This window comes from Aotus nancymaae, unplaced genomic scaffold (genome assembly GCF_030222135.1).
Source record: "Aotus nancymaae isolate 86718 unplaced genomic scaffold, 86718_ANA_hifiasm-v0.15.2.pri h1tg000015l_1, whole genome shotgun sequence".
Taxonomy (NCBI): Eukaryota; Metazoa; Chordata; class Mammalia; order Primates; family Aotidae; genus Aotus; species Aotus nancymaae.
In genome coordinates, this window is record NW_026988427.1 from 9,988,993 (window position 1) to 10,000,000 (window position 11,008).

Here is an 11,008-nt window from a genome sequence, read left to right on the forward strand (position 1 = left end):
AAAACTTCGGCATTGTCTGGTATAGTTAAAGACTGCACACTGTGATCAAGTAATTTTACTCCTAGATACATACTCCAGAGTACTTTTCAAACTTTAAAACTTTAACGTGCATCTCCGAATCTTGCTAAAATGCAAATTCTGATTCAGTAAGTCTGAAATATGGCCCAGGAGTCTTTATTATTAACAAGTTTCTAGGTGTCACTAATGTTGCTGGTCTACAGATCTTGCTTGGAGAAAGAAGGCAGTAAAGAAAGGAAACCTAGGTTTTGGTCCCAGATTTTCCACTGACATGCTCTGTGACGTAGGCCAAGTTGCCTCCTATGTTAGGGTTGGAGTATAGAAGCCTTCTGTAAGGCATCCTATGACTCTAAATCTAGACTCTGTGAAAGGCCATGAATCCCCATGGTAGAGCACAACCAGTGTTTGCCCTTCTTCCACATTTCACCTCCAACCATGTGGGAGCCAGTGGACAGATTTCATATACTTACACAAGCACTGATAGCCTCTCTCTTTCCTTCTTTACACCCTTGTTACTCTTGCACGTGTGCGTGGATGACATGTATGAGAGTATTCATTACAGCATTGTAACAACAGATTATTGAAAACACCTAAACACCTGTGTCTGTCATAGAAGACTGGATTAATTATGGCATGTTTATGCAGCAGTTAACTGTCAATACATTAAAGCTACATGTATTTACATGAGTAAGTCTCCCAGACACAGTAAGTTATAGAAGAATATTTATAGTCAGATATAATTTGAATAAAATTAAAATGCAAAACACTTTAATTAAGTAATTTAAGAGCATGTATATAGGTATAAATGAAGAAAAACATAAGATTAAGAAATACAAAATTTAGGATAATGGTTCTCTCTGGAGAGGGAAGAAAGGAAATAGGATCAGAGAGAAGTATACGTATCTATAATGTTTCATTTCTTAAGCTGAGTGTGTGGATAGACATGTTTATTATATTCTCTAATTTTTGCTTATTTGAAATACTTCAAAATAATCATTAGAGAAAAACTTTGTGAAATATTTATAAAGCAAGCTTAAATATAATAGAGCAGTAGGGGTAGCACTTCTGGTTAAGACCAAGTGAAGAGACTAGCAAATCCTTTTCCAAAAAAGCAACTATAAAACTGGACAAAAATGACAAAACAGCCATTTCAGTGTTCTGGATATCTGTGAAGGGATAGTAATCTGAGACACATTTATGCTTTGAAAAACTGCCAGAGTTCAGGTAAGAACAATGGAAATTTGTGGTTTAGCAGGGTGCTGCTTCCCAAACTCCCCAAGCTATGCTGTGTGGAGTTCCTGCCAGTGTGGAACAGGCTGCAAGGACTGGCAGTTTGCTCTGTGTGATGCAAAGGGCTGTTTCTGTTTGCAGGGGTGACTGACACAGTATCCAGTATCATTGTCTTCACAGAGGCAGGCTAGCAGAGGAAAGCCAGTGACTGGGCAGTTCCTAGGAAACCAGTCTTACTAAAAAGAAGCGGGGAAAAGAACATAGAACAATAACAAACTAAGTGGAGACATTCTGGTTGCATGCCACAGTGAAAATAGATTTCATGTGTTTAACCCAGTCTGTTACTAAATAAAAGCAACGCTGCCAACTTTAAGGGGGAAAATATGAGAATCCAGAGTTGCTACAATATGTTATCTAAAATGTTCACTTTTCAACAGATTATAAGACATGCAAAATACAGAGATGTGTGACTCATATTCAGGAAAACAAAAGTCTGTAGAAACTTTGTGTCTCTAGATAATGGATTTAGCAGAGAAAAACTTCAAAGCAATGACTATAAATATGTTCAAAGACTAAAGGAAACTATTTAAAAAATGATGATAATGAGTGGCAGCAATGAGTCAACGAATAGAGATTCTCAGTAAAGAACATAAAAATTATTTAAGAGAGCCACATAGGCATTCTGAAATTGGAGAGTATAATTTTGGAAATGAAAAATTCACTAGAGGGCTTTAACAGCAGATTAAAAAATAGTAGAGGGAAGAATCAATTGAAGGAAAATGAACAGAGCCTCAGATCACTGTGGGACAGTATCAGACACACCAACATAATATCAGATTCAAAGATATACAAAGCAAAAACTGACAGAATGGGAAGGAGAAATAGACATTTCAACCATTAGAGTTGGAGATTTTTAACACCCTACTCTTAGTAATTGATAGAATAGCTAGATAGAAAATTAGCAAGCATATAGAAAACTTGACCAACACTGTTAACCAACTTGGCCCAGCCAACGTATGTAGCACATTCTACGTACTGACTGGAGCACACGTTCATTTCAAGCACGCATGGAACATTCTCTAAGATAGACCATATGGTTGGCTATAAAACAAGTCTGAATATATTTTAAAAGATTGAAATTGTACAAAGTATATTCTTCAACCACAACTAAAGAAGAAAATCTGGGAAATACCCAAGTATTTGAAATTAAGCAACACATGTCTAAATAACACATGGATCCAATAAAAAATCAAAAGAAAAATGTGAAAACATTTTGAACCAAATGAAAATGAAAACACATCAGAATTTTTAGGATGCTAGGAAAGCAGTACTGAGATGAAAATTAATAGCTTTAAATGTCTAGGTTAGTAAACAAAGGTCTAGAATCAATAAACTAAGTTTTGCCTTCAAAAACTATAAAAAGAGGAACAAACAAAACTCCAAACCAGTAGAAGAAAGGAGTTAATAATGATTAGAGGAGAAATAAGTGAGACAGAAAAGTTATAAAGTCAATGAAACCCAAAAGTTGGTTTCTTGGAACTATCCATAAAATTGATGAACCTTTAGATAGACTGACCGACAATAAAAAAAGAAGACAGTTTACCAAAATCACAACTAAAAAAGGACATCACTACTAACTCTACAGAAACTTGAAGGATTATAAAGGAATATTGTGAACAACTTTATGGTAACTATGTCTGGGGTCCCCATGACCATCCACAGGTTCAGTGATTCACTAGGAGGACTCAACACATAGTCATACTCACAGTGAGTCACTCTTATGATAATGTAACCCTCCCCAAATCCGTTTTCCCAGATGTCACCCAAGAGCCAACATTGTAAGCAGGCCCTTTGAAGGATAGAAATTCAAACCTGCTATGTTTACTTTTTTCTGTACACTGATAAATTAGACACCTTAGATGAAACAAACAAAAATATATCCTAAAAATACACAGGTTGTCAAAACTGACTCAATAAAAAGCAAATCTGAGTAGACCTATAATAAGTAAGAAATTGAATTGGGGATTAAATATCTTCCTATGAAATTCACTGGTGCAGTCTATCAGATATTTAAAGAAAAAATAATTCTGCTTCTTCACAAACTTTCAGAAAATAAAGAACATTTCTGAACTTATTCAGTGGAGCCAGTTTTTACCTTCATATTAAAGCCAAAGATATCCATGAAAACTATATACCAATAGCCCTTATGAATTTAGGCATAAAAATTTTTTTAAATGTATAGCAAATAAAATCTAGTAACATATAAAATGGATTAGATTCATTACTCCAGGAATGGGATATATGGGGTTTTTTCACATCTGAAAGTCAGTAAAATGAATGAAAAAGGCAACTAACCATTTTCAGTAGGTGTAGAAAAAGCATTTCACAAAATCTCAGTACCTATCATGATTTTAGAAAAAAAAAGCTTTCAACACACTAGGAAACATCCTCAGCCTGATAAATATCATCTATGAAAAGTCTACAGTTAACATCATATTTGATGGTGAAAGACTGTTTTCTCCCTAAGATCAGTAACAAGCCAAGAATGTCCACTCTTACTACTTCTATTCAACATGTGCTTACTCAACATTTTTCTTGTGATTTTAGCCATTGTAAAAAGGGAAGAAAGGAAATAAAAGGTGTCCGGTTTGGAAAAGCAGAAGTAAAACTCATTATTCACAGATTATATATATAGAAAATCAGATAGAATTTATTTAAAAGCCACTAGATCTAATACACAGGTCGATCTAGAAAGGCTGTAGAATACTAAGTCATTATACAAAATCCAATTTTATTTATTTATTTATTTTGGAGACAGAGTCTTGCTCTGTTGCCCAGGCTAGAGTGCAGTGGCATGATCTCAGCTCACTGCAACCTCTGCCTCCTGGATTCAAGTGATTTTCCTGTCTCAGCCTCCCGAGTAGCTGGGATTATAGGCGCGTACCACCATGCCTGGCTAACTTTTGTATTTTTAGTAGAGATGGGGTTTCACCATGTTGGCCAGGCTGGTCTCGAACTCCTGACCTCAAGTGACCTTCCTGCCTCAGCCTCCCAAAGTGCTGGGAGTACAGGTGTGAGCCACTGAGCCCAGCCAAAAAAGACAGTTGTATTTCTGTATGCTAGCCATGAATGGTCCAAAAATATTCCGTGAAATTAAGAAGAGTTCATTCTCAATAGCCTAAGAACAAAAACTTGTTAAAAAGAAATGCAAGACTTGCACATGGAACCTACAAACATTATTGAGAGAAATCCAAGAAAATCTCATCCAGGTGTGGTAGCACACACCTGTAGTCCAGCACTTTGGGAGGCCAAGCTCAGAGGATCACTTGAGCCCCAGGAGTTCAAAACCAGCCTGGGAAACATAGGGGGACCCTGTCTCTACAAAAAACAATAAAATAAAGTAAGTAGCTGGGTGTAGTGGTATGCATCTGTGGTCCCAGCTACTCAGGAGGCTGAGGTGGGAGGATCATTTGAACCCAAGAGGCAGAGGTTATAGTGAGCTCAGATGGTGCCACTGCACTCTCTCACCTGGGCAACAGAGTGAGACCCTATCTCAAAAAAAAGAAAAAAGAAAAGAAAGAAAATCTGGATAAATGGATAGTCCTTTCATATCCTTTGATTCCAGTGTTTAATATTGTCAAGGTGGTAGTTATCTTAAAATTGATACACAAATTCCTTGTGGTAAGTACCTATGCAAATCACAGCACATGTTTTGTGAAAGCTGATCCTAAAATTGTATGGAAATGCAAAGTACCTAGAATAGCTAAACTGTTTTTCTTTCTCTTTTTCTTTTTTTGAGATGGAGTTTTGCTCTTGTTACCCAGGCTGGAGTGCAATGGCGCGATCTCGGCTCACCGCAACCTCCGCCTCTTGGGTTCAAGCAATTCTCCTGCCTCAGCCTCCCAAGTAGCTGGGACTACAGGCACGCACCACCATGCCCAGCTAATTTTTGTATTTTTAGTAGAGACGGGGTTTCACCATGTTGACCAGGATGGTCTTGATCTCTTGACCTCATGATCCACCCGCCTCGGCCTCCCAAAGTGCTGGGATTATAGGCGTGAGCCACCATGCCCAGCCTAACTTTTCAAAAAAGAACAGCATTAGAGGATTTAACACTACTCCCTTTCACAACTTCAGTAATCAAGGCATTGTGGCATTGGTAGAAGGATAGGCGTATAGATCAATGGATCCAAATTGAGAATCTAGAAATAAATATTTTTATGGTCAGTTGATTTTCAACAAAGGTACCATGATCATTCAATGGGGGAAAGACAGTCTTTCAACAGCTAGTGCTGAAACAATTGTTATCTACGTGCAGATTTAAAAAAAGGAGCCAGGACTGGTGGCTCATGCTTGTAATTATAGCACTTTGGAAGGCAGACATGGGAGGATCATTTGAGCCCAGGAGTTGAGGCTGCAGTGAGCTATGATTGCGCTACTGCACTCTAATGTGGGCAACAGAGCAAGACTGTTTCTATGAATGAATGAAGAACAGAGACCTTATACTATATAAAAACGACTTCACAGTGGATATTAGACAAAATGTAAGAAATAAAACAGTAAACTTTTAGAAGACAGTCTGTGATTTTGAACAAGAAGTTCTTGGCTGGGCACCGTGGCTCACACTTGACATCCCAGCACTTTGGGAGGTGGAGGCGGGTGAATCACGAGGTCAGGAGATGGAGACCATGCTGGCCAACATGGTGAAACCCCGTGTCTACTAAAAATACAAAAATTACCTAGATGTGGTGGCACATGCCTGTAATGCCAGCTACTTGGGAGACTGAGGCAGAATTGCTTGAACCAGGGAGTCAGAGGTTAACAGTGAGCTGAGATTGTGCCACTGCATTCCAGCCTGGCAACAGAGTGAGACTCTATCTGAAACAAAAAAATGTTCTTGCCTATGGCTCCAAACACACTGTTTATTAAAAAAAAAAAAATTAGATTTTATCAAAATTAAAACCTTTATCATTCAAAAGAAACAAACCATTAACATAATGAAAAGATACAAACAAAATCTTTTTGGATCATACATCTGATGTAGGACTTGCATCCAGAATATTTAAAGAGCTCTTATAAATTAATAAGATAAACAACCTAGTTTTACAATGGCCAAAGGATTTTACCATTAGACATTTTATTGATCATTAGAAAAATGCAATCAAAACAACAATGCAACCAAAGCAATACCATTTCACATCCTCTAGAATGATTATAATTAAACCGTCATATAGTACCAAGTTTTATTGAGGATGTGGATAAACTAGAATCCTTATGTATTGCCAGTAAAAGTGTGAAATGATACAACCAGTTTGGAAAATAGTTTGGCAGTTTCTTTAAAAGTTATTAAACATAAAAATACCATATGACCCGGTAGTCCCACTCCCAGAAATCTAAGAGAAATGAAAACAATGAAATGTCCACACAAAAACTTGTACACAAATGCTTATAGCAGCATTGTTTATTATAACCAAAAAAGTAGAGACAACCCAGTTCATCAGCTGGTGAATAAATAAACAAGATATACGTCCATATGATGGAATATAGTTTAGCAATTACAGTTGGCCCTTGAACAATGAGAAGGTTAGGTTCACTGACCCCCATGCAGTCAAAAAGTTACACGTAACTTTTACCTCCCCCCCAATTTTTTTTTTTTAGAAGTAAAATACCTTTATTTTCTTATGTACACACTATATTCAAATAAACCACCCACCCTGAAAACAGCAGGGTCTGGCTTTTCCATGAACCCCCAGAAGAATATAAATTGGAGCCTCTGATAATAGTTCCTTCCCCAGAGTGGGGAGCTGCGTGCGTGTGTGTGTGTGTGTGTGTGTGTGTGTGTAAAACCTTCTGATGCCACGGGATCTGGCCAGCCCCTCTGGAGCCACACAACCCTCCTTGCCTTACACCCTGGCTCCAGCTTCAGGCCTCTTCCCTGGTTCAGGGAGAGGCCTCAGCCTGGGGCAGGTGTGATGTAAACCAGTCACTCAACCTCCATCTTATTCTTCCGCAAAGAATTGAGGAAGTCTTGCCACTCTGCTGGGTAAAAGCGTTTATAGACATTGATCTTATTCCGAATCTGTTTTGGGGTATCTTGATAGTAATTATTCTCATCGCGGGCCATGGCCTTATAGTCCTCCCCATGGTTCTACACCATGTAGCATACGTAGTCGATGAGGTCCTGAGACGGAGTATTTCCTTTCTTTTCTGGAAGGCTGGCTTCTGTCTCCAGGTCATTCAGCACATAGGGCTTCCGCACAAGCTCCTTAGGCCTCTCCTCTGTGTCCACCTCCATGGCCTTCACCTTTCTCTTACGGAGGGGCACCGCCTTCTTGGGGTCCCCAGCCAACCCCATCTCGGCCAGGTTCTGCCGCACTGATGTAGCGTGGTCCCAGGCATGTCGGATGTGGGAGCACTCGATCTGCGTTGCTGCCTTCCGTTGAGCATTCCGGTTCACACGCTTTCGGTTGACATTGTAACCACTCTTCTGCCTCTGGGTCTTGCCCTTGGCCTTGGGCATTGCGCTGACCACCCCACCGGCAGCTCGCACGCGGTGCCTCCCATTCTTAGACCTCCTGTGCCTCCCCACAAATTTAACTTTTTTTTTTTTTGAGACAGAGTCTTGCTCTGTCACCCAGGCTAGAGTGCAGTGGTGTGATCTCAGCTCACTGCAACCTTTGCCTCCTGGGTTCAAGCCATCTCCTGCCTCAGCCTCCCAGGTAGCTGGGATTACAGGCGCCCACCACTGCGCCTGGCTATTTTTTTTTTTATATTTTTAGTAGAGACAGGGTTTCACCATGTTGGCCAGGCTGGTCTCGACTCCTGACCTCGTGATCCATCTGCCTCAGCCTTCCAAAGTGCTAGGATTACAGGCGTGAGACGCCGCTCCCAGCTTTTTTGTTTTTTTCTTTTTTAGAGGTGGAGGCTCACTCTGTTGCCCAGGATTGAGTGCAGTGGTGTGATCTCAGCTCACTACAACCTCTGCCTCCCAGGTTCAAGCAGTTCTCCTGCCTCAGCTTCCCGAGTAGCTAGATTACAGGCATGTGCCACCACACCCAGCTAACTTTTGTATTTTTAGTAGAGATGGGGTTTCCCCATGTTGGCCAGGCTGGTCTCAAACCCCTGAGCTCGTAATCTGCTCACCTCATCCTCGCAAAGTGTTAGGATTACAGGTGTGAGCCACTGCGCCCAGCCCCAGATTTAACTACTGATAGCCTACTGTTGACCAGACGCCTCACTGATAACATAGTTGATTAACACATATTTTGTATGTTATATATGTTATGTGCTATTATTTAAGAAAATGTTAAGAAAATCATATGGAAGAGAAAATATATTTACTGTTTATTATGTGGAAGTTGGTCAAATCACTGTAATGGTTTTCATCCTTATCTTCTTCCCATTGAGTAGGCTTAGCGGGGAGGAGGAAGAGGACAGTAGGTCTTGCTGTCTCAGGGATGGCCAAGAAGGAAGAAAATTTGCCATTAAGTGGATCTGCACAGTTCACCCTGGTGGTGTTCTCAACAGTAAATGGAATTAACTCCTAACACATGGATAAACCTCAAAAGCATTATGCTAAATGAAAGAAGCCAGACACAAAAGGCTACTATTATATACTTCCATTTATGTGAAATGTCTAAGAAAGACAAACATACAGAGACGGAAAGCACATTAGTGGCTGTATAGGGTGGAGCTGGGCATGAAGATTAATTGCAGTGAGCATGAGGGAGCTGATGTGTTGGCAAGCATCAGTAATCCCAGCTACATCAGAGACTGAGGTGGGAGGCTCCCTTGACCCCAGGAGTTCAGTTCTAGCCTGGGCAACACAGCAAACCCACCATCTTTTAAAAAACAAAAAATAAAACACCTAAAAGGGAACATGCACTTTTGAAAAGGGCATGAGTACATTTTCTGGGGGTGATGGAATGTAAAACTGGATGTAATGATGGTTGCACATTTCTATAATTTTACTCATATCACCGAATTGTACACTTATAAAGATGAGTCTTATGGCATGTAAATTACACCTCATTAAAGCTGTTTTTTAAGAATATAATGCAAACTAAAGTTCAAAAGCATCACAAATATAAGATTCTTAAATAGGTTTAAGTTGTATGCCCTCAAGTATTCTTACTTGGAGAGACAAAGCAAGTATTCATAAGGTGATCTTTTGTTACTTTTACTCATATTTTAAGTATTCAAGATAGAAATTAATCTTGAATACCATATACAGAAAGAATTATATTAAAAAGTGGACAGTGACTGGCCATGGTGGCTCATTCCTGTAATCCCAGCACTTTGGGAGGCTGATGCGGGCAGATCACCTGAGGTCAGGACTTCAAGACCAGCCTAGCCAACATGATGAAATCCCGTCTTTACTAAATATGCAAAAATTAGCTGGGTGTGGTGGTGCAGGCCTGTAATCCCAGCTACTCGGGAGACTGAGGCAGGAAATTCCTTGAACCCAGGAGGCGGAGGTTGCAGTGAGCCAAGATCATGCCACTGCACTCTAGCCTGGCAACAAAGCGAGACCTTGTCTCAAAAAAAAAAAAAAAGAAAAGAAAAAGAAAGAAAATTGGATAGTGGCCAGGCATGGTGGCTCACACCTGTAATCTCAGCACTTTGGGAGGCCTAAGCGGGGTATCGCTTGAGTCCCGGAGTTCTAGACCAGCCTGTTCTAGACATAACAAAACCCTATCTCTACTAAAAATACAAAAATTAGCCACACATGGTAGCGCTCACCTGTAGTCCCAGCTACATTGGAGGATGAGGTGGGAGGATTGCTTGAGAGCCTGGGAAGTGGAGGCTGCAGTGAGCTGAGACCACACCACTGCACTCCAGTCTGGGCAACAAAGCCAAACCCTTTCTCAAAAAAAAAAAAAAGGACAATAGGCTAGGTATGGTTCTCTTATACCTGTAATTATAACACTTTCGGAGGCCAGGGTGGGAGGATCGCTTGAGGCCAGGAGTTCAAGACCAGCTTGGGCAACATAGTGAAACCCCATCTCTATTAAATGAAAAAAGTTGACAAGAAAAATGTAAAAGTAAAGATATTTGCTTTGCTTTATGATTACTAGAAACATGCTGAGTATAAGATTGAAAGATTAATTACAAAGACATGCCCTAAACATACACATTATGTATTTTACAGTTAGAAATATAAGCCAAACTACTCTAGGTTTAATAAGTTTTATTTAATCCAAAAAGTTATACACGATTATTTAAATGGAAAAAATAGATATATTGTTCACAAAAGCAATGGAAGCAAACCCATTTGTTAAAAAAAATTTCTGCAACATAAATTTGCTTTTATTTATTTTTTTGAGATGAAGTCTTACTCTGTCACCCAGGCTGTAGTGCAGTGGTGAGATCTCAGCTCACTGCAACCTCTTCCTCCAGGTTCAAGCTATTCTTCTGCCTCAGTCTCCCGAGTAGCTGGGACTACAGGCATGCGCCAGCACACCTGGCTAATTTTTATATTTTTAGTAGAGATGGGTTTCACCATGTTGGCCAGGCTGGTCTTGAACTCCTGACCTCTGGTAATCCACCCGCCTCAGTCTCCCAAAATGTTGAGATTACAGGTGTGAGCCACCTCACCTGGCCATTTTTATTTTTAAGATTAGTGAAAATGCCATTTTGTTTGGGAATTTGTGAATTATCTGCAAACTAACTCATTTTAGTGTCTGAAAGGATTCTTAGCTCTTGGTTAGCGCTTTTGTCCTTTTTCTTTGAGCCCTTCCTGTTTCCCCTTGAAACTTCT

At 39.9% G+C, this 11,008-nt stretch overlaps 1 protein-coding gene and 1 pseudogene across 2 annotated transcripts in view; one reads left to right on the plus strand and one right to left on the minus strand.

Annotated features, from left to right (window-relative positions):
* RNF130 (ring finger protein 130) overlaps positions 1 to 11,008 on the plus strand; it is a 153,862-nt gene that overhangs the window by 36,493 nt on the left and 106,361 nt on the right. The window lies entirely within an intron of this gene.
* Positions 7,060 to 7,768, minus strand: LOC110569411 (nucleolar protein 16-like; annotated as a pseudogene).